General features: G+C 44.4%; 1 protein-coding gene and 1 pseudogene across 5 annotated transcripts in view; one reads left to right on the plus strand and one right to left on the minus strand.

Annotated features, from left to right (window-relative positions):
- LOC309690692 (E3 ubiquitin-protein ligase TRIM21-like) overlaps window positions 1-23,576 on the plus strand; it is a 211,147-nt gene that overhangs the window by 132,556 nt on the left and 55,015 nt on the right. The window lies entirely within an intron of this gene.
- Window positions 9,519-23,152, minus strand: LOC309690708 (CST complex subunit CTC1-like; annotated as a pseudogene). Its single transcript, XR_014280765.1, has 24 exons — window positions 22,877-23,152; window positions 22,559-22,643; window positions 22,096-22,195; window positions 21,798-22,020; window positions 20,518-20,747; window positions 20,314-20,443; window positions 19,719-20,244; window positions 19,454-19,598; window positions 19,238-19,380; window positions 15,804-15,863; window positions 15,562-15,731; window positions 15,367-15,481; window positions 14,813-15,221; window positions 14,642-14,731; window positions 14,187-14,324; window positions 13,118-13,164; window positions 12,928-13,013; window positions 12,620-12,755; window positions 12,275-12,343; window positions 12,039-12,201; window positions 11,781-11,836; window positions 11,518-11,674; window positions 9,938-10,058; window positions 9,519-9,866 (listed from the first exon to the last, which is right to left on the minus strand). The product of XR_014280765.1 is annotated as a CST complex subunit CTC1-like (transcript).

Genomic DNA, 23,576 nt, shown 5'->3' on the forward strand with positions numbered 1-23,576 from the left:
TTATGGGAAGCTTAAACTTAGTTTCAGAATAATTAAATCTGAGACTTTGTTTTATTGAAAAGTTATTAAAGTTTTAAAGTGTGTGACAAATAAAATAATAAATTATTAAGTAACACCAGCTACAATATTGGAAATATGTGTGTTGTTCAGCAGAACAGTGTCCAGTATGTTGGCTGAAATGCTTTAAATTTGAAAATAAAAGTTGGGCTGATTTTAACGCATTACAAGGAGTGTTTTAATTATTATTTTCTAAATAAGCAGTGTTTATATTACGTGTAATGAAATAAGTTCAAGGATAATAAAAGGTAATGAGATTTAATTGCATTCAACTTATGTGCAGCAAAACTAAAAATAAGTTACGGAAGTGTTCAAATAATATGTGTGCTTTTAAAAATGCTCGTCTATTTAAAGACTACACAATCTGTGTTAATTCTAATTATACCACAATCCCTTGCCTGTTGTGTTAAATATACATAAACAGTATGTGTTATCAGATGAAAGTACAAAACTCTCAAGAACCCCCCTCCTAAATTTCAGGTGGCATTTTAAAAACATGCCATGACATAACACACAGCTGCTATAATCATTCAGTGAGGTCAAATGTCAATTATAGTTATAGGTTCTTGCTATATGTTATAACATAAACACAGCACAGTTGTAAGAATAATAGTTTCTAGGTTCTAAGGCTTTTTGTCAGTTTAATAGTGAGCTTTACGAGACTCATTTTCGTGCCAAAGGCTCGCACAGGCCTAAGTTCCCTTATGACAACTAGAGCTGGAAACAAGACCTCAAGCGATCCTAAGGCTAATTAGCACGGCTAGCATTTAAAAAACATGTTAAATGTTGTCATTGCTAGCATATACCTGTATTACAGCATGGTAAGTAGCGAGAACGCAAAGTTTTTGTTACCTTTGAAAAGAAAAATGTGAAGCTATAATATTAGCATGAGCTATGCTAATGTTATTCACTGAAACAAACATCTCAGGTACTGACTTACTGCTTTCTAATATCTGTGTTTATTTCTGGATATACCTACATGGTTATTAGACATCCCACATAAAGGGTGACAAAGGCAGTAACTATAAATGACCATAACTTTACTGTAAATTACACTGATGGGCTCAGTTCATATAGTTATATCACGTGCACACGCATGTTAGCAACCGTAACCATGCAGGCTGTTGGTATATGAATGCTGCGCAAGGTTCCAGCTGTTCCTTTACACTTGCTCTTGGATTTGTCTTGACCTGCTCCAAGCTCAGCTTGTGGAAAGATAACTTTTGGAGAATATTTCTACAGAAAGCGGATTTTACTACAAAGCGACAACAACTACTGCATCTTTGGATCTTTTGTACTTGTGTTTCATCATAACAGCAAAGCTTGAAGATCGTGGACCCCGACTCGTCGACAGCCACCAGGTACATTTCAAAATTTCTTCAATTATTTCAAGAGTCACTAGATGACTATAGTAATTTTACAGGTTCCAGTGTGAATATCACGTTTTAATGTGATCAAAATAAGTGTGTTCTAAGACTTTTCCTGGCAAATCGCTTTTATGCTTTAAATTTTCCAGGAGAGGTGTAGAATTTATTACCGACTGGTGTATGAATGTGAAAAAAGGTTTTACTTTGATTTGAAGCCTTCAAATTTGACACTTTTTTTTCCAATGAAATGGTTAAAATGAGCTTAAAATTCGTAAAATGCCCCCCTCCCCAAATATACATATGTATATGTGTATATCGGTTTCTATGGTAACAGCATCTCCTCACAATGTTAGGACATATAGGAGTAAACACACCAGGTCCCCTGTAGGTCCTGACATCATTTTCTTCTCTGGATCAAAGGCTTCATTTGAATAAACTATAACTTTTCCCCAGCTACATATGCGATGATAAATAAAATAAAATGAAATAATATAAAAAAGAATATTAAAACATCAATCATAGTCAAAAATAATCATAAAGTCAAACTGTTACAAAAATGTGTTTTATTTTTAAAATTGTGTGTGGAGTTCTACTGCCTTTTTTGTATTAGCAATATTTAGGACATGGAATTGGTACATGGGGAGATTAAATGTTTCGTTATATTTTACATCGTTAATGAAAGAATTAAAAAAAATATGAGAATGAGCTGCTAAATTATTTATGGATTTTCTGCAGTATGCTATTCATGTCCAGTTCTTTACAAATCAGTACCTATTATCCATGACCTAGTCCAACGTAGTGTTTGCATAAAGGTTTAAAAAGAACAAATAAACAAAATGAATGTATACAAAATACAATACTGTTACCTTAAAAGTGTAGTGTGCACAGAGTGAGCTGCCTTGGCAGAGATTTGGATGCTTCACTTAATGATTGTGGACATAGTTGAAATCTTGTTTTCTTCTCACATGAACAAGTTTTTTTATTTTTTTTATTTAACCTTTATTTAACCAGGAATGTCCCGTTGAGATCAAAGACCTCTTTTTCAAGGGAGTCCTGGCCAAGAGGCAGCACATTTCAAGACAAATACATACGAACAAACAAAGTTAAAATTACACAAAACAATTACACATTATTGAGGCAGCCTGTAGGCCTTTGAGTTTAGTTTTAAAAACATTTAAAGACAACAATTCAGTTAGTAAAGTAAAGTGTCATTCAGTCTGAAATGAATGTAGCCTGTAGCTTTAGCACTGGGTGCTTACTACATTCCTACTGTTATTTTAAACTTTGTTTCCTTACAGGCTGTCTTGACTACATTGTTGAACGTCCCAAGAACGAGACCTTTCTGAAGTCATCAGGATCCTTGATGACAGTCTCCTGAGCGCCATCTCTTCTGATGAAGCGTGGGACACTGATACCGAGCGTGTCAGTAAAGGTGAGTACATCGCCCTCTCATCCTCCCCCTCTTCTCATGAAGAACTGGATGCTGATGCGTGTCAGTGAAGTGGAAGGTGAGTACCCCCTCCCCACCTCGCTTTCTCGCACTGAGGTCTGCTTATTGTAAATATCTTGTACTTGTTTTTACATCTTTTAATGTCAAAGTTGGCCTCTGTGCTTTTTCCGTGTTGGAAAGACTCTTTCTTGCATTGAGGTCTGCTTATTGTAAATATCTTGTACTTGTTTGAACACCTTTTAATGTCAAAGTTGGCCTCTGTGCTTATCAGTGTTGGAAAGACTCTTTCTTGCACTGAGGTCTGCTTATTGTAAATGTAGCCCTCATTTACTCAATACCATTAAATAAATGGGCTTTGGGTTCTTTTTCTAGTGTACTCTCGTACGATGTTTTTAAATTAACTTCTCTTTTGTTTCTGGGATCAATGAAGCTTATTCCTTACCAGTAGCACTACACGCGAAAATTAACACTAGTGTCTATAGTGCAGTAAATCATGTCATACACCATGTAAAGTAGAGCATTGCAACCCTCCTTTAATTTACCAAACAATGAAAACAAGAAAATAATAAAATGGCAGATTTCAGTATTCAGGCAAACCAAAAACACACACAGCAATTTACCCACTGTACACAGAATCTCCACACATACAGTGTAAACCACCAGTGATAAAACAATTATAGTCCCAAACTAAACCTAAAGCCGGCAGAGATAAACCCTACGTTGCAGGCCTGTGTTGCTCCAGAATAAATCCAAAACGATCTCCCAACCGGAAGTTCTTCACTCAATGAGCAAAAGATAAATAAATAAACTCAGTACCTTGTGAGACGTGCAATTCCCACCAGCTTAATCCAGGTAACAAGTTGTCTTCAGCTCCGTCAGAAACACTCCGCTCTGAATGCAGTAGCACAAAGATGAGGAAGGTCCGTGATCTCCACGTGCTCCACAAGCTACCTGTTTTAGCTTCCCACGTTGCCAGAGGTACTCTGAGTGACGCGGGCACTCAGAGTGACTATCTGGGGTGTGTCCGTCGTTATCCAGTTCGGTAACGATCCTCTGCAGCTTGTTACGTTCCACAACTACAGCGAAACGGCAGCCTACAGTAGTCCTTATTAGCGAACGGCTGGGTTAGCCTCACTTTAACTTAATGCGTGCACGGCCGCAAGAAACAAAGCACACAGTCCAGCAGACTCACGCTGAAACTTCACGTGTTATGTCACTAGCTTACCGACACTGTGACTTATCTGTCCGAAAAGTCAAAACACACTTACTCTTAGTACATAAAAACAAGCTAACTTCTCCGGATGCTCCGTGTAACTCATGCACCACCGCCCTCTCTTCTCGCGCTCTCGTCTCGTTTTTCCTTTTCCTTCTCCACCCTGTGTTACCTTCACAGACCTTACCCCCGTAGGAAATTACAGTTCTCACAAACAATTCACAAGAAAAGAAAGATAACTTATTTTAAACAATGCAAACATGTTTTTAATCATTTTACATGAACTCTTACCTTTTTAAATATACAAGAAAATTTAAATAAATGAACTCTTTGATATTTATATTCTCAGATTTCACTTATCTTTTACTATTTATGCATCTTTTTAACCCGGGTTACATAAATATCTTGTACTTGTTTTTACACAACATTCCCCCTGAGGCAACGATGCAGCAACAACACAAAGAACAGCTGCAGACACACACACACACACACACACACACACAATATCATTTTATTCTGTCTTTGTTTTGATTTTTTACAATTTTTGCACATTGCACTTTATGTCGTCCTGTGTTGATTGTCTGTTATATGTAGGGATGGGTACCGGTATCCGGTGCCATAAACGGTAGTAACCAGACCGAAAAGCAGCGCACATTTCGGTGCTTTATTTTCCTGAGCTGTCACACACTTTGGCTTCTAGCCAATCATTTTACCTTTGCAAGCATAGTAGGCGGGCCCAGATACGTACGTTCTGTTAGAGCAGAGCTCCAGATTAAAAATGTCCAAGGCGAAGCGGTCAAAGTCTGGCTGTACTTCACAGCAAAAGATGCAAACTCAGCAGCAACAAGTGCTTTAAGCTGATACTGTGATACTGTCAAAGGAGGTAACACCTCAAATCCGATGAAACACCTGGCAACGCATAGCGTTTTTTTTAAAAGCCGAGAAATGCGCCGTATTTGATAGCTTGCTGCGAGACCTCACACCGAGCACATCTACTGCGGGTGTGGTGCCTGTTATCAGACCCGGAGTTAGCAACATTCCCCAAAAACACGAAGAGGAGAGTCCTGGCCCCTAGCCCTGCCAGTGTAGCAGAAATGATGATGATGATGATGCAGCAGCAGCCGTTCTTCTCTGCGTGAGTAGCTTCATGTTGTTCGTGTGTAATTTACGTTGAGTAGGCTAACCACGTTATTACATTAATGCATGTAAGGTGAACTAGCAAACATCATCATAGCTACATGTGGCTGTCTTCTTGTTTGATGGCAGATACTCCCTTCACCCTGGACAAAAAGGCTAAAATGACCAAAGAAAAAGTGGAAAACAGCTAAACATGAGAGGTTTTTGGACCAAGTCTGTGTTCTCCATTCTTTAAGCACCGGTTTGAGCTCCGTTTAAGCAGGAACATTGTGTACTGTACCTGGACATGGTTGTGTAACACAGTAACGGGAAAAAACAATATTAATTATTATTAATTAAAGAATATATTAATGGGCCAATAGGTTCGACTATAGAAGCACAGGGATGTGTTTTAATGAGACACAGAGACAGGAATGTAACTCAAAAGAACAAACCGGCTTTAGTGAAATAAAGCATGAGTTTGACAACCACAGGTTAAAGGCGACTCTGGATCCTGATACAGCTCATCGTAAACTCATCCTGTCTGATGATGGAAAACAAGTTTATCATAGTGATGTGTGGAAGAAACTTCCAGACAACCCAGAGAGATTTTCTCAGTGTGTTTGTGTTTTAGGAGAGCAGAGTTTCTCTTCAGGCAGATTTTACTTTGAGGTTCAGGTTAAAGGAAAGACTGAGTGGACTTTAGGAGTGGCCACAGAGTCGATCAACAGGAAGGGAGAAATCACAGCGAGTCCTCAGGATGGTTTCTGGACTGTGAGGCTGAGAAATGGAAATGAGTACAAAGCTGCTGCTGACCCTTCAGTCCGTCTCTGTCTCCATCCTGGTCCTGAGAAGGTGGGGGTGTTTGTGGATTATGAGGAGGGTCTGGTCTCCTTTTATGATGTAGGTGCTGCAGCTCTGATCTACTCCTTTACTGGCTGCTCCTTCACTCACAGACTCCACCCATTCTTCAGTCCCCGTACCAATGATGGAGGTAAAAACTCTGCACCTCTGATCATCTGTCCTGTCAATCAAACTGATCAACGACTGATTTTATTGGATGAATGATTGATTTTTCTTGAAGGGAACAAATGAACATATTGAGTGTAAATCCTCTACAGTCTCCATGTTTCTATAGAATCTGATCATCAGGACTCTGATTCACACTTTGATTCTCATGGAGTTTGATTTGAACAGAAGAAAAGTTGAATCAGGAAATGTTCCCACTGATGGAGACTCGAGCTGAAGAGCAAATATCAGAGAACAAATGTCCAAAAGCTTCATTTCCAATAAAGTTTGTTCAATGCTTTGAGTGAATCCAGACTCATGTGTGGCTGTTATACGGAGCATCAGAGTCCAGCTGAGTTATGTTGGATACAAACTGCTTATTTTGGCTCTGTGAGGAGTTTTGTTCACTGAAAACTGATGAGACGGATAATATTCAAAGAACTCTGTAGAGATTCATGCATCCATGTTCTCCACCTGCAGGTGTGGAGGAGAAAGGTGGAGCACAGACTGCTGCATCCTTCCAGTCACATCATTTTGATGATTATATTTGCACGTTGTGATGATTTGGGTTAAAGACAAACAGAGTTGAACGGCTGCAGTCACAGCATGAAGACGATGCTGAAGCTGAGCTGTCAGTGAACATGTTTCACTGTGATTTGATTTGAAGAATAGAAAGTGTGTGTGGCTGCTGACAGCTGCAGTCTCTGCTAGTCTGCATAACACACACACAACTTTCCCCCTGAGGCAACGATGCAGCAACAACACAACAGCTGCAGACACACACACGATTGTGCGCTCCCTTTCAGTCTGAACTCTCAAACACACAAACAAACTCTATCAATGTCGTACTGTTAAAGAACTCCTCCTTCTTCAGTAACAATGATTTGAGGTCTCTACCAGTGTCTCTTGTTTTGACCTTTGACCTCTTTATTCCTTATAACCAAAAAAACCCTTTTATCTGATATTTTCACCTTATTGATTGATTATATATATCTATTATATTTTCTCACCTTATTTTGACCTTTGACCTATGTCCTTGTTAGCCTTGATCTTCCTTCATCAAACGTGAAATTTCTTTCACCTTTGAACTTAAAGCTTAAATCAAACCTTTGTTAAAAAGCTTCTTACCAACTTGTAATTCCAACTCTCTGCATTAAACACGTATCTTATCATATAAACACTGGATCACTGAGAGAACTTTAGGCAGAACCAAATGAAGCAGCTGACCTCGTCAAACTCACAGCGACAGTAACTGACAGTGAATTATTTTAATCTTCTTCATTGTATTTGTTAGAAACATTTATTTTCCTTTAATTGGACTTTGGTTAAGTTCAATCCGATGTATTAACCGACCTTTGAGGTGAAGTGCAGCTGCGAAGAACGCTACGGCAGGCAATGAGGTGCGTTTAATGTCGCTCTGTTAATTTGAGCGTCCATAAATTGAATGTCTTATTTTTTCTTACTTTATTATTGCTAATTTATTGGAGAATTAGGCCATTTAATCAAGATAGATTTTATGTTGTTGGTGGTAAAGATCTGGATGGATGTGTTACTTTATTCTGTGTTTCTATTTTTCAGTTTTACTTTTCAAGACTTGGTGAATTGCCTTTTTCTACTTTTTGTTTAGTTTTGTTAAAATTAGCAGCAGTGAGAAGTGTTGTTGTCGGTCTTGAATATATTTGATGTAGCCCATACTGTTAAGGTAAGTGTCATGTTTTTAGTTGTTAGTCTGATGAAGAATCTTTTATTTTTCTCCAAAAGTTGATTGTGTTTATCTGGACATAGTGTTTTTCAGGTCCAGCTGAATGCAGGTTTCCCCAGTCTTATACGTTGTGACAGCCACTATGGTGTGGTGTCCCTTTAAGACACCCAAGTCGAGGGTTGATGGTGTCATCAGTTTGTGCCGCTGCTCTCTCTCTCTGGGATTATGAGGACACGTGCCTGCACGCTTCTGCTTAACGAGGGACGGATTTATGTTTTCTTCTTGTTTTGTTTGCAACGCTTGGGTTGTATGAACGCTGGGCGTTATGTTGTTGAGCCGCAGCCGTTCAGCCGGGCTTTTATATGGTTGTTGAAGAAGGCGTATTAAAGAACCACCGTGGATTACCGATACCAGCGTGGGTGTGTGTTCTTCCGACTAGCCTGCTAGGTGTTTTGCCGCCTCCTCTCAACCACGCAACACAACCCAACGTTCCAACGTGTCAGGAGCATCAGCACAGCTGAAATGCATTTTTTCTAAGCACCGCGTCTCTGTGGCTTTTAAACCCCAAAACACGCTACAACAAAAATGGGTCCACCCCAAGGATGGGGTCCCCCGGTGTAGTTTCCACTGTGACAGACTGTGGGCTTCCTCAGAGTGAGGCTGAGAGCGGCAGGCCCAGCTGGAGTCTGACCTGTGGCCCTTCAGATAAAGCTGAAAAAGGCCAATATATGATATTAAATATAAAATATAATTAAAAAACAACATCAGAATGAACAACGAGCTGCTGTTAAGAACTCCCAACGTCCGTCCAAGGCCCGATTGGTTTCTGTTTCCATGACAACAACAACCGTATGTGGAAAAGACCAAAAACTGAAGCGGTGAAAAAGTTTTGTTGCAGATTAACTATTAACTTTATGTTATTCATTGTCAGCTCATGCCATCATTAAAGCATGTTAGAACACACATGTAGGATTTCACGAATCATCGCTCCTACATTTAATCGTATCCATAACAACTGTGTGTACGTGTTCGCTTTGAAAACATCACGTTCTTTATGTTGGTTGGTTTAGACGAGTGATCTCCAGGATGAATGAGGGCAGAGGCCCGTTTCATGGAGACTGTTTAAGTGTAAACCTGGATTAAAAGCCACATTTGAACACCTTCATCAGAGGCTGTGACCATGTTGAAGGACTGATGCTGACGTGCTCTGACACTCATTAGCATAGAAAACAAAGTGGTGAAAGCACAGAGCCCTGAGGAGCTCCACTGGACGGTCTGTTCACAGAACATTTAATTATTTCACTTTTATTTACATGCAAAACAGCCTCAGAGAGAACAGCTGTTTCAGAGCTGCCAGCTTTATTGGAAAGATGAACTGAAATCCTAAAATAGTCCAATTCATGACAAACTGACACGGTGAAATGTTGCAGGATTCAAATGTGTCGATGGATGAACTCTTTCAGTATAAGATGCAATAATACAAAACACATGAAGGTGAGGAGGAATTCATTTTAAAGTAAGTGTGATTTAAAGAGGACTGATTCTTTCCTGGTCAGGCTGAAGCTTTCACCGTCTGACCTCTGTAAACAAACCGAAACACGTTCAGTGTTTAGTTTTACGAATTAGGTTTCATGAATCACCATCTGAGAACGTCTCCGATGTGGGCGCCACTCACAGGGATCACTTCCTGTAGAAGGGTCACATGACCTGTTAAACCCAGAGAGCTTCGTGTGACCTCTGACCCTGATCACCAGCGTCAGGGTCAGTGAAGGTGAGATACCGTGTGACAGGAGGAGGAACAATAAAGTTTTATTTGTACGAACACGTAGAACAGATGAAGTCAGAACGAAGCAGGTGGAGCTCAGTCAGGGTGGAGGTGCAGACAGGTGAGCTGAAGGGGAGGAGCCAGTCTGGTCAGGAACTCTCTGTCTCCTCGAGTGAACCTCCTCACCTCTGAAACACACACACACGACTCTGAAGGTTGCAGTCAGGGTGGTGAGGGTGGTGTGTGAGGGTGGGGTTACCTTCTGGTCTCTGGTTGGTGCGTTTCCTGCAGGTGAGGCTGAGCGGCCGAATCATGACATCGCTGCTGCACAGACACAACAGGAAGTGGAGGAGGAAGTCGTCAGCGTCCCCGTCACACACCTGAGACAGACACAGAGGTTATGTCTCTGCAGACTCACGGCTCGGCCCTGTGGAAACGTCCTGCAGGACGCCTGTTTCTCTCTGTGGTGGCCCCCCCACAGCGTCCCCACCGTGCTTCACTGTGTGGACGCTGTTCTTTGGGTTGTAGCTGCATCTTCTTCTCGTTTCACCTCCTCTGACCACAGGACGTTTCAGTCTGCAGGGTCTTTTAACACAGCTCCACCTGTGGGTGGAGGGGCCCTGTGGGTTCTCCTGGTGTGACCCGAGTCCTAAATGCCTCTCGCTGTCCTGCCCCTCCCCTGTGGTCTCCACCCTCCATGTAGGAGGTGTGGCATTCACAGTCAGCCCTGATTACCCTCAGAACTACACCACCTGCTGCTTCATCAGGTCGAGTGGGTGGAGTCAGGGGCACGACCTGAGTCTCGCTGAAACACACGGCTGTAAGGCCCCTCCCTCCTGTTCACGTGAGCCCAGCGTGGGTCCGTCACACCTACAGACTTTTAAAGGTGGAAGTGGCCTTTAAAAGTGGCTGAGTGAACCCTCATCTTCTATCTATCTATCTATCTTCTATGGTCTCTTGTGTTCTGGGGGCCTCTGGATGTCTGGAGTTTTGATCTCCTCCATACCTGCTTCATGCCCTGGAGGACGGGGCTGTGGCCCCCCCACACTCCCTAGCAGATCGTTACATGGAGAAACCTTTGGAATACAAGCACGCTGATCCACACAGGTATGCACACAGGTGTTCACTGCTCGTAGACTTAAATTACACCTTTCTTGGCTACTACTTCGAAGCACATCTGTCCTGCGTACTGCACAACAACATTGAATATTTAGTATTTACTGCTGTTTACACTTAGCTAGATTAATGCGATGGTGTTGTGTTTAGTATGTTGCTTTGTTTTTTTTTGTTTTTTTGCTTGTTTTCTATTCTTCTCTCAACAGGTGATCCAGGAGATTCTTATTTTTTTTCTCCCCCCCTTTCTCACTGTCCCTCTCCCCTTCTGTTTTTCCTTTCCTTCCTCTTTCTTTCTCCCTTTCCTATCCCTCACTCATGTCTGTCCCATCTGTAACATCTGAAAATAAAATATAATAAATAATAAAAACAAAGATCGACCAAATGGACCAATACGGCAATGCCACGAAGATCCATTTGGCAAAGTAAATCCATTGGGTATCCTTGTTGGTCTTCAGACAACAATTCTGATGGCTAAAGAACCAAATGGGACAGGCAAAAAAAAAAAAAAAAAAAAAAAAAAAGGTGGAAGTGGCCACGCCCCCAAACCAGTTCAGCAGTAAGGTGTGAGCAGATGGAGCTGTTACCAGGATGCAAACAGGATGTGTCCTTTTAAAGTTAAAGCCTCATCTTAAATTTTAAAGATAAAATAAAGTTTAAAGACGACGATGAGCACGTGACTCACCTGTGACAGGTAAACATATACACCTGACAGGTGCTACTGACCTGGCTCTGCCCACGAGGGAAGACTCTGATGTGACCTCTAACCCTGAGTGCTCTCTGAAGCCCCTCCCACTGAGCATCAGCCAATCCCAGCAGAGCAGGAACCAGAGCAGCTGAGAACCAGACGTGAGCCTCACCTGTCCCGTCATCGATCACCAGCCTGATCGAAGAGCAGAGCCACATGGTTTGATCATGTGACTGTCACCTGACTCATCCAGGTGATTAACACGTATCAGCAGGTGAGCTCAACAGGAAGCTGCTCTTACTTTGCTTTGGACTGAAACACTGACGAGGTCGAGTGACACTGAGAGCTGCTGCAGCCCTGAGAGAGAGAGAGCAACAGGTAAACACACACACCTGAAATCGTGAGCAGTTTCCTCCAAAACGACACTTTACTTACTGCACCAACACTAACACGCCACCAACACGCTAACAACACATGAAGCACTCTGAGTACTTTCACTGCACCCGAGAAACTGACACTAAACACATCCTGTACACACTGTGTGTATTTTATGCAGTACCTGTGTGTACACGCTGCCACACAGCGAGCAGCTCCACTGCAGTTGCAGGAACAGGAAACACACCACGTGACCTTTGACCTGTCCCACAGCGCACCTCTGCTTGCTGCTCAGAGCCCACTCACCCAGGTGCATGATGGGAGCAGGAGGAGGAGGCTGGGCCGAGCTGATAGAAACCAAACAAACAAATAAACAACAGCACGACAAACACGTGAACCAGACTTTACCTGTAAACTTACCTGGTGTCTCCCAGGGAGACCACAATTATGGAGCTGACAGGTAAGTACGTGCAGTACACACTTCCTGTCCTGAAACACACACACAGGTAAACCGCACAGGTACGTAACCATGGGCGTGACTTTGTATTGAACATTGGGGGGTCAAGATCTCTGTCTAAATAAATAAATCTGGATACATTTCCAGATGATCAAACAACTATTTTGCTGGTAACACCTGAAACCAGTAAAGAAAACCAGCAGCCTATTGATGCAAGATGATCCATAACTTTATTGGGGCTGACATTGTTGGAAATGAGTCCAAATAAAGAGTCCAAACTTTTATAAGCCTGTCTATGTGTGTCTCACCTGGACAGCCTCCTCTGGAAACCAGACAACAGCAGAGTGTTACAGGGCAACAGGCCAGGTGGGTAGGGGGTGTGGCTTAAGTCCAGGTACACCTGCAGACTCCTCCCAGCTTGGTCACAAAGAGTGAGACGCACACCTGCACACACACATTCAGCTAACAGTCAGACCTGAGACTCATACCTGAAGCACTGATGCCTGCAGTTCCTCTAGTGTCCAGCAGAGGCAGCAGTGAGTCGCCTCCATAGATCCCCATGTTACAACTTCACAGCAGAAAAAGCCTGATACACAAACCACCTGTGTGTTTGTACCTGAGTGTGTGTGTCCAGAGTGGGCGGTCCTGTTGTTCACACTGATCCTTTCAGACACCACACCCTGAAAACACACCAGCTCTGAGCTGAAACACACACACACACACACACACCAGTAAGAGAGTGTGTGTGCAGCTGCAGTTCCTCAGATGGCCACAGGGGGCGACTCAGTGAGGGACGAGCAGTTTACCTGCAGTCTAAGACCTCTGAGACGGACAAGACTGTGGGTGGGACGGCCTGAAAACACAGAGAAGAGACATTAAAAAGATGACGTCATTCAGGGGTAAAACCGCAAAGGATTGTGGGAACGAGTGGCAAGCGGTACTAGCGCACGCAGGCTTTCACACGAAAACAGTCACACAGTAATAAAAACAAACACAAAAATGGCAAGAAGCTGCTGTATTATTAACTGTGTTGTATTATTAAGTCTTCTGTTGTAGTTATTACGTAATTTATCACAACATGATTGTTGATGTAGGTTACAAATAAGTCTTATATTGATTTGAATTGAATTCGTTGCTATGCTGCTTTGTTCACTGTGGCTTTGCGGGCTAATGTTTGTTGTGTTTTGTAGGAAAACCAGAAACAAAATGCAGGAATGTGATCCAGACTGGCCCCTCTATCAGCCTGGGTCATACCGAGTTTAAAGCTGCTACCACAGCCAGATCTGATCGGTTAAGAGAGAGAGCGAGATCAAAACAGCCACGAAACGTCCGCATATATGTGCCCAAGGGTTGTATTGAAGCAAGCAAGTGATGAATAACTGTTTTCCAGTTTGTTGTTAGCAAAGTTTTTTTTCTTTGCATTGTTGATTTGTTTTTCAGGAAGCAGCTAATAAAGCTGATGGATTTTTACAATGTTGCTTCTTTCTTGTAAGATTCTATAATAGAATGAAACAATGATGCCAGTTATAAATAAAGACAATAAATTGAATGAATTACGAAACACTCATTTTATTTATATTAGATCTGAAAATGTTGTGTAACACTACAACCTGAAACGACAAATAGATTGTGTTGGCCTGTACAGGAGATACAATATTTAACAACAGCTAAATAAACGGTAAATGGCCTGTATTTGTATACTTTACTTAGTCCCGAAGGACCCCAAAGTGCTGGAAATGCTAGCGCTTAATGCAGTGTTTTGATTTGTTGCCACTTGTACCCACAATGCAATGCGTGAAAGTCACATGGTCTGTCAATCTCTAAAAAAAAAGTTTAAGGGTCCTGGAGGAAGATGGGGAGCAAACCGAGTGTTACCTGTCTGCAGGTGGGCAGCAGCAGTGGGCGTGTCAGAGTGTGGAATCTCCAACCACGTCTGACTTGTAGGGTTGACTCAGCGTGGAGATCCACCCCACTGCGCTCAGAAACTCCACAGCCAATCAGAACACTGGGATCCTGATTGACAGACACATGGGCCAATCAGCTGCAAGGATTCAGGTCAGATCAACTCCCCACAAACAGGAATGGTGGGAGTCATCTGCATAGCAGTAAAAGTGTAAGCTGTGTTTTGATGATGCTGCCTAAGGGAAGCATGTAAACAGAACTGGTCCAAGCACTGAACCCTGTGGAACTCCATAATTAACCTCAGTGTGTGAACAACTACAGTTAAAGCTGAAAAACGTGTTCATGTGTACTAATATCAGAGAGCAGAGACTGATGAGGCCAACCTCTGGCCACGCCCCTTAGTGACATCATCAAAGCTGGGTTGATACCTGAGTGTTAGCGGCGATGAGTCTGTAGAAACATCCAGGCTGGAGGACAGGAAACCACCGCGTACACACACCTGAGAACACCAGCACCACCTGCACGCACGCACACACACACACATGTAACTGTGTATCCAGGTGAGCTCAGGTAAACACACACACAGGTGCGTCTCTCACCTTTCTCTCCTGCTTTTGTTCACTTTCTTTCTCTGTCATTGGCTCATTCTTTGGGTCCCGCCTCCAGCTCACCACTGGACCAATCACAGCAGCTTTCACTGAGAAGCACAGTCTAAGCCCTGCCTCCTGATCCTCTGCCTCCGCCCCTGTATTCCTCAGGGACACACCCTCCTTCTGCTCCACCCTGATCACCATGGAGACACAGGGCCAGGGGTTGCCGGACTTGGCTTCTTCTTCTTCTCTTCTCCTCCTCTTACTCCCAGCAGTCTCTTCTTCTTCTTCTTCTACTGTCTGCTTCCTGGCAGTGACATCCCTTCCTGGCTCCTCCCCCTTGTGTCTCAGGTGTGTCTCCATGGCAACAGATGGACTCAGGATGTGCAGGTGGTCCAGAGAGAACTGCAGGTAAACCCTGTGAATTGAACCCAGCTTTATTTAACTCATAATGTTTACAACCAGGAAGGTAGCTCACACCTTGAACCAATCAGACGCCCTCTTACATCACAGAGAGTGGACCAATGAGCAGTCAGCATGCTGCAGGTTGTGTGTGTGTGTACCTGCAGTGTTTGTGTGTGATGAACCTGTCCTGGTCCAGGTGTTGGTAGGAAGGGAAATCTGATTGGAGGAATCTCTCTGTCACCATGGTGAACTGCACCACACCCACCAGACAACCTGCAGCACAAACACACACACACACATTAAAGAATAAAGCTGTGTGTCACTGTGTGTGTGTCTGTGTGCGTGCATTGTACCGATCCAGGCGCTGTTAAAGACCGCCCTCTGCGCTCCCTCCTCCTCCTCGCTGCTCTCCGTCAGCACGCAGGCTGCAGCTCCCGCGGCGTCTCTGAGCTGCATCGAGTGTTTGAACTCAGAGGTCTGTGACGGCAGCTCCAGCACGCCGACCAGCAGCAGGGGCCGCTGCCTGACACACAAACCGGCAAAAACCATTGGTACGTAATCACATGACTTCATGTGGGAGCTGCTGTCACCTTACCTGACAGCGTCTCCACCCCGAGGCTCGGAGGACAGAGTCCTGCAAGACCAGGACAAACAACTTAAACATAAACAATTACAAAGAAAGAACAATACAGTATCCACATCTGAACCAAAGAGTAAAACAGTGAAATGTGGATTATTAAATATTAGGTCTCTCTCCTCCAAGTCTCTGTTAGTACATGACTTAATAATTGATCAACAAATTGATTTACTCTGCCTTACAGAAACCTGGTTGCAGCAGGATGATTATGTTAGTTTTAATGAATCAGCACTCCCGAGCCATTCTAACTTCCAGAAACCTCGAAGCACAGGCCGAGGGGGCGGTGTGGCAGCAATTTTTCACACCAGCCTATTAATTAATGAAAGACCAAGACAGACTTTTAATTCATTTGAAAGCCTGATGCTTAACATTGTCCACCCCAGCTGTGAAACTCAGAAACCAGTCTTACTTGTTATCATCTATCGTCCACCTGGGCCTTACACAGAGTTTCTGTCTGATTTCTCAGACTTTATATCTAATTTAGTTCTGAGCTCAGATAAAATAATTATTGTGGGTGATTTTAACATCCATGTAGATGCTAAAAATGACAGCCTCAACATGGCATTTAATCTGTTATTAGACTCAATTGGTTTCTCTCAAAATGTAAAAGAACCCACCCACCACTTTAATCACACTCTAGATCTTGTTTTAACATATGGCATAGAAACTGAACATTTAACAGTGTTTCCTGAAAACCCTCTCCTGTCTGATCATTTCCTGATAACATTTACTTTTACAATAATTGATTACACAGCGGTGAAGAGTAGACTTTATCAAAGTAGATGTCTTTCTGAAAGCACTGTAACTAAGTTTAAGAATATAATCCACCCACTGTTATCATCTCCAATGCCCTGTACCAACACAGAGCAAAGCAGCTATCTGAACGCTACCCCAACAGAGGTCGATTATCTTGTTAATAACTTCACCTCCTCACTACGTACGACTCTGGATACTGTAGCTCCTGTGAAAACTAAGGTCTCTAATCAGAAGTACCTGACTCCGTGGTATAATTCTGAAACACGTACCCTAAAGCAGATGACTCGTAATCTGGAGAGGAAATGGCGTGTCACAAATCTAGAGGATCATCATTTAGCCTGGAGAAATAGTTTGCTGCTTTATAAGAAAGCCCTCCGCAAAGCCAGAACATCTTACTATTCATCACTGATTGAAGAAAATAAGAACAACCCTAGGTTTCTCTTCAGCACTGTAGCCAGGCTGACAAAAAGTCAGAGCTCTTTTGAGCCAACCATCCCTTTAACGTTAACTAGTAATGACTTCATGAACTTCTTCACAAATAAAATTTTTATCATTAGAGAAAAAATTACCAATAATCATCCCACAGATGTAATATTATCTACAGTTACTCTTAGTACCATTGATGTTAAGTTAGACTCTTTTTCTCCAATTGATCTTTCTGAGTTAACTTCAATAATTACTTCCTCCAAACCATCAACGTGTCTTTTAGACCCCATTCCTACAAAACTGCTCAAAGAAGTCCTGCCATTAATTAATTCTTCGATCTTAAATATGATCAACCTATCTCTAATAATCGGCTATGTACCACAGGCCTTCAAGCTGGCTGTAGTTAAACCTTTACTCAAAAAGCCATCTCTAGACCCAGCAGTCTTAGCTAATTATAGGCCAATCTCCAACCTTCCTTTCATATCAAAAATCCTTGAAAGAGTAGTTGTCAAACAGCTAACAGATCATCTGCAGAGGAATGGTTTATTTGAAGAGTTTCAGTCAGGTTTCAGAGCTCAGCACAGCACAGAAACAGCTTTAGTGAAGGTTACAAATGATCTTCTTATGGCCTCTGACAGTGGACTCATCTCTGTGCTTGTCCTGCTAGACCTCAGTGCAGCGTTCGATACTGTCGACCATAATATCCTATTAGAGCGATTAGAACATGCTGTAGGTATTACAGGTACTGTGCTGCAGTGGTTTGTATCATATCTATCTAATAGACTCCAATTCGTACATGTAAATGGAGAGTCCTCTTCACACACTGAGGTTAATTATGGAGTTCCACAGGGTTCAGTGCTAGGACCAATTCTGTTTACATTATACATGCTTCCCTTAGGCAGCATCATCAGAAGACATAGCATACATTTTCACTGCTATGCAGATGACACCCAGCTCTATCTGTCCATGAAGCCAGATAACACACACCAATTAGTTAAACTGCAGGAATGTCTTAAAGACATAAAGACCTGGATGGCCGCTAACTTTCTGCTTCTTAATTCAGATAAAACTGGGGTTATTGTACTCGGCCCTGAAAATCTTAGAAATATGGTATCTAATCAGATTCTTACCCTGGATGGCATTACCTTGGCCTCCAGTAACACTGTGAGGAACCTTGGAGTCATTTTTGACCAGGACATGTCCTTCAACGCACATATTAAACAAATATGTAAGACTGCTTTCTTCCATTTGCGCAACATCTCTAAAATTAGAAATATCCTGTCTCAGAGTGACGCTGAAAAACTAGTTCATGCATTTATTACTTCCAGGCTGGACGACTGTAATTCATTATTATCAGGAAGTCCAAAAAACTCACTGAAAAGCCTTCAGCTGATCCAAAATGCTGCAGCAAGAGTCCTGACAGGGACTAGAAAGAGAGAGCATATTTCTCCTGTTTTGGCTTCCCTTCATTGGCTTCCTGTTAAATCCAGAATTGAATTCAAAATCCTGCTCCTCACATACAAGGTCTTAAATAATCAGGCCCCATCTTATCTTAATGACCTTGTAGTACCATATCACCCTATTAGAGCGCTCCACTCTCGCTCTGCAGGCCTACTTGTTGTTCCTAGAGTATTTAAAAGTAGAATGGGAGGGAGAGCCTTCAGTTTTCAGGCCCCTCTTCTGTGGAACCAGCTTCCAGTTTGGATTCGGGAGACAGACACTATCTCTACTTTTAAGATTAGGCTTAAAACTTTCCTTTTTGCTAAAGCATATAGTTAGGGCTGGACCAGGTGACACTGAATCCTCCCTTAGTTATGCTGCAATAGATGTAGGCTGCCGGGGGATTCCCATGATGCATTGAGTTTTTCCTTTCCAGTCACCTTTCTCACTCACTATGTATTAACAGACCTCTCTGCATTGAATCATATCTGTTATTAACCTCTGTCTCTCTTCCACAGCATGTCTTTATCCTGTCTTCCCTCTCTCACCCCAACCGGTCGCAGCAGATGGCCCCGCCCCTCCCTGAGCCTGGTTCTGCCGGAGGTTTCTTCCTGTTAAAAGGGAGTTTTTCCTTCCCACTGTCGCCAAAGTGCTTGCTCATAGGGGGTCATATGATTGTTGGGTTTTCTCTGTATCTATGAAGCGCCTTGAGGCGACTTTTGTTGTGATTTGGCGCTATATAAATAAAATTGAATTGAATTGAATTGAACCCGTTGATCTGGGCGGAGGTCAGGTTGGAGCCATCAGGGGGCAGCAGAGAGCTCAGAGGGGCCGAAGACCAGCAGCCAGTCTGCAGGGACTCCAGGAGCTCCGACACACCGAGGTACTGCCGGACCGCCGAGGACACGCTGTACTGCAGGGACACAGAGCACACTGAGCATGCTCCACACTCACCTGTAAGGAAGACAGGTGAGAGTGGGACCTACCTGCGTCACAGGACAGGTGTGAGGCTCGTCCAGCATCTCAGCGTAGATGTCTCTGCGTCCTCGTCCTCCAGCTCTGCTCAGAGTCTCCATCAGCCTCCAGGACAGCAAGCACACACACTGCTGCCTCCACACACCTTGGACCAGACTGGGGACCAAGACCAGAACCAGGACCAGGAAACAAGCCAGAGCCAGCGGAGGACAGGAGGACAAAGGTTAGGCTCTGCTGTCTCTGACTGTGGACAGGTGGTGGTGGGTGGAGCCTCACCTGTGTGCCAGCTGCGAGCTTAGGTGACAGGTCCACAGGTAATCGGACACATCTGTGTTTCTCTGCAGCAGTAACCGTGGTAACGCCCCATCTCCCGGGCAGCGGTTGTCGGGTGGCGAGCCTCCCGCCCTGCTGAAGGCCGTCACCCTCAGGCTGGAGCGCAGGCAGGTGCAAAGCATGCTGGGAGGGAAGTCCGGGCAGGGCCGGTACAGGAAGTGGGCGTGATGCAACTGCAGCTGATGACTTTGGATTGCTTTATCCTCACAGCTGATTGGTCCAGCTCCACCTCCTCATGCTCCGCCTCCTCACAGTCGTCCTCAGCAGGCTGTGACAGCAGGGACTCAGAGTGTGTGTGTTCCTGTGTGTGTTCCTGTGTGTGCGTGTAGTCGGCATGCAGCTCGGAGCGCTTCGTCACACACAGGATGTTGTTTCCTCTCCAGCCTCGTAGCGCACACACACGTAGAGCTGTCACACACACGCTCTGCCCGACACACACACGCTGGATCCAGCTGAGCCGGCTGCTGTCCTGCACACGCACACACACACTGAGCTTCATCGTCCCTCCTCACCATCATCATCCTCAGAGAGCTGGTACCTGTACGAGCACGGGCAGCGAGCGCGACTCATCCGTCAGCGTGAAGCAAAAGAAGGTCGTTCCTGCCACGGCCAGCAGAGGGCAGACTGAGCCCACCTCTCCGAACACGCTCAGCCGCTGACCTTTGACCCTGGAGCACACACACACATCTGTCACGCACACTGCTCAGAAACTCCACTGCAGTTCAGAGGTCATGTGACCCACCTGTGCCTCAGCAGCCTGCCGGCCTCTCCGACTCCCACTGCTCCGCTTAGCTCCACCCTTCCAGGAGCAGCAGCCAATCCCTGCTCAGCACCAGGACACAACAGGACAGGGGAGCCAATCAGCTCCAAGAAGCCTGCAGCCTCTTCCTGGCCCAATGCATTGTGGGGGATGTAGTTCCAGTGAGGGAGGAAAACGGGACGATCGAGCCACAGGGGCGAGAGAGACAGGCACTGGATGAGGGAGAGAGAGAGAGACGCGGGTGAGAGAGGCGGAGTGTGTCCTGGGTGGATGCTGGAAGCCTGTACTGATGATGACAGCTTCATCAGCTCTGATCTGCAGTGATGCCGTTTGTTTAATAGCTGCAGTAGATCAGATTAGATTAGATTAGATTAGATCAGATCAGATCAGATTAGATTAGATTAGATCTGATCTGATCAGATCAGATCAGATTAGATCTGATCAGATTAGATCAGATTAGATTACATTACATTAGATTAGATCAGATCAGATTAGATTAGATCAGATGAAACTTTATTGATCCCTCGGCTGCGTTCCTCCAGGAAATTCGGTTTCCAACAGCCCAGCACCGACAGAAGTTACAGAAGGTGAGCAGAAATATACACATATACAAATACAGAGTATAGAAAAGGGAAGAATAGAATAAATAGCAATAAGAACACAAGGGAATTGCACATTTCAAGTACTGTGAGTCATTAATCCGTGCGGTGATGCTAGGACCACACTGAGCCTGCTGCAGCTGTCTGACTGTAATCTGTCAGGTTACTGCAGGTGATGCTATCTGTATACTTTATGTGAGGAGGAGGCTCCACATCTTTATAAAGCTCTGCTGTCATCACGTCTGTGCCAGCACAGTTACTCACTTGCTGACAGACTCTGTCTTTACATCCTTACTTATCGATCAGCTAAGTGAATCCATATAAACACAGCTCACATTTAACAAGTCCTGATGTTTCTGATTTACAGAAATGAAAGTCAGCTGTTGAGCTTGTTTGCTTGTTTCATGCTGATGTAAACATCAGCAGAGAAGCGTGTGATGACCAGACTCTATCAGCACTTGTGTCCCTGCACAGAGAATGAGCAGAATTAAAGAGGAATTCGATTTCATTCACGTTGCACATGAACACCTGCAGTTTGTTGTGACCTCGTTACCATCAGTTCTGACCAGATCCGGTTTAGTGACGCTGCTGTGAAGAAGCTCCTGAGAACTAACCAGCTGATGGACGATGGGTTAAGGTTAGGCTCCTCCCCCTCTGACTCACCTCACACATGACGCTGCCGCTGGCGTCCGTCAGCCTGTACTCTCCGTCAGGGCCTTCTCTCAGACAGCCAATCAGCAGCAGGTTGACCCTCGACAGCGCCCTCTGACCCGGCACGGCGAGCTCCGCCTCCCTGGCCCAGGCTCTCTGCTGATTGGTGCTCCAGGACAGGTTGCTGACGCAGGCCAGGTGCTGCTGGGAGACGAGCTCGGAGACGGAAAGCAGCCTGCGGATAGACGGGAGGACAGCGGTAAGGCCAGGTCACGTGACCTGCTACAGCGATGATGTCAGTGGGCGTTACCTGTAGCTGACAGGTAAGCTGTGGGCCACACACATCTGCTGCTGGATCGCCTGCACCGCACACATGCTCAGATCGAAGAGGCTGAGGTCACTGTGGTTACCTGGGAAAACAAAGTTTAAAGGGTAAACACAAACATAAACCCGCCCACTGAGAACACCTGAAGTGGACACCAGAGCTGGTGTGTGAACAGGTGGGACCACCTGAGGAAGCAGCTGCTCTTCATCCTCACACTCTTAGTCCTCCCTGTTCCTCACTGACAGTCGGTCATGGCTCTGACCTTTGAACCACACTCACATCTACACACTGGACTGCTCTGATGACATCTGTGAGGGCAGGTGAGCCCTGCTTTCACTGTTTAAATAATGGTTTAAATAGTATTTGGTTTCATAAGTGAACATCGTCATTGAGGATTTAAAGTACAGCTGATTTATCAGCCAGCTGTTTCAAACAAACAGGAACTCACCTGTCTGCGAGGGGGCGGAGCTACACACCACAGGACTCAGGTGTTCAGAGATGGAGGTGAAGATGTTCTTTAACCACAGGGACTCCTAAAGAAACAAAGCAGCAGGTCGGAGGTCACAATAATAAACGTAAAATAGGCTCACATCCTTATATTCACTTTTCTGTGTGGATTTCTGCTATAGAATTAGCTCGAAACAGCGATTGGCTGCTGCTCTGCCTTACGTCATGACGCAGACAGTCTACGTACGCAGGGCTGTGCGTGTACGTAGACTGTTATTTATCGCTCAGTTCGGGCAAACAGGGTCAGTCTGGGACTCACCGCCTCGGTGCTGGGCTTGACCCGGTCCAGGAGCTCCTGCAGGGGGTCCATGTCTTCGCTCCGGGTGCCGGTTTCTCCCCCTGCTGACAAACTCCCGCTCACGGCTTTCAAACAGCTTCCGGTCCTCCTCCTGTTGATGTCCTCCCTCTGACCGTCGTCCCCGTGTTCCCGCCTCTTACCGTTCATAAAGCCGCCATGATGCCCTACCGTCCTACTTTGTTTACTTTTGTTCTGTATTTTAAACAAAGCATCAAACTTATTAAACTGACTAGTCTCTGCTCACGCAAGATCTCTACCGCACTCTAAAGTGCGGAACAACTTTAAACTGCATTTCACAATAAAAGCCCTTTACGTTCACATACACTCAGTGGTCTCCTACCTCCTTTCCTAAGCACTTTTCCTTGTTAGAAACGTTGTGAGGTGGAGGAAATGTGTTTAGGAGATGTGATAAGAACTCAGGAAAGGAAACAGCTGTGTTTGAACTACAAGTCGATCACGTGACTCCAGCCCAGCGTGTTCTCAGCCTGATTAGTGCAGGTGAAGAACATGCTTTTATTATGAAGGGGTCAGACTTCCTGCTGAGGCTCAGGGTCATGTGACTGACAGCACCTTTTGCAGCTCACCTGACGCCACATGGTGTTCCCTTTTCAGGAGGATGACACTGTGTTGTATGGAGTGCCAGCACTGCCATAATGAATTA

Source organism: Aulonocara stuartgranti (genome assembly GCF_965226115.1).
Source record: "Aulonocara stuartgranti genome assembly, chromosome: 16".
Classification (NCBI taxonomy): domain Eukaryota; kingdom Metazoa; phylum Chordata; class Actinopteri; order Cichliformes; family Cichlidae; genus Aulonocara; species Aulonocara stuartgranti.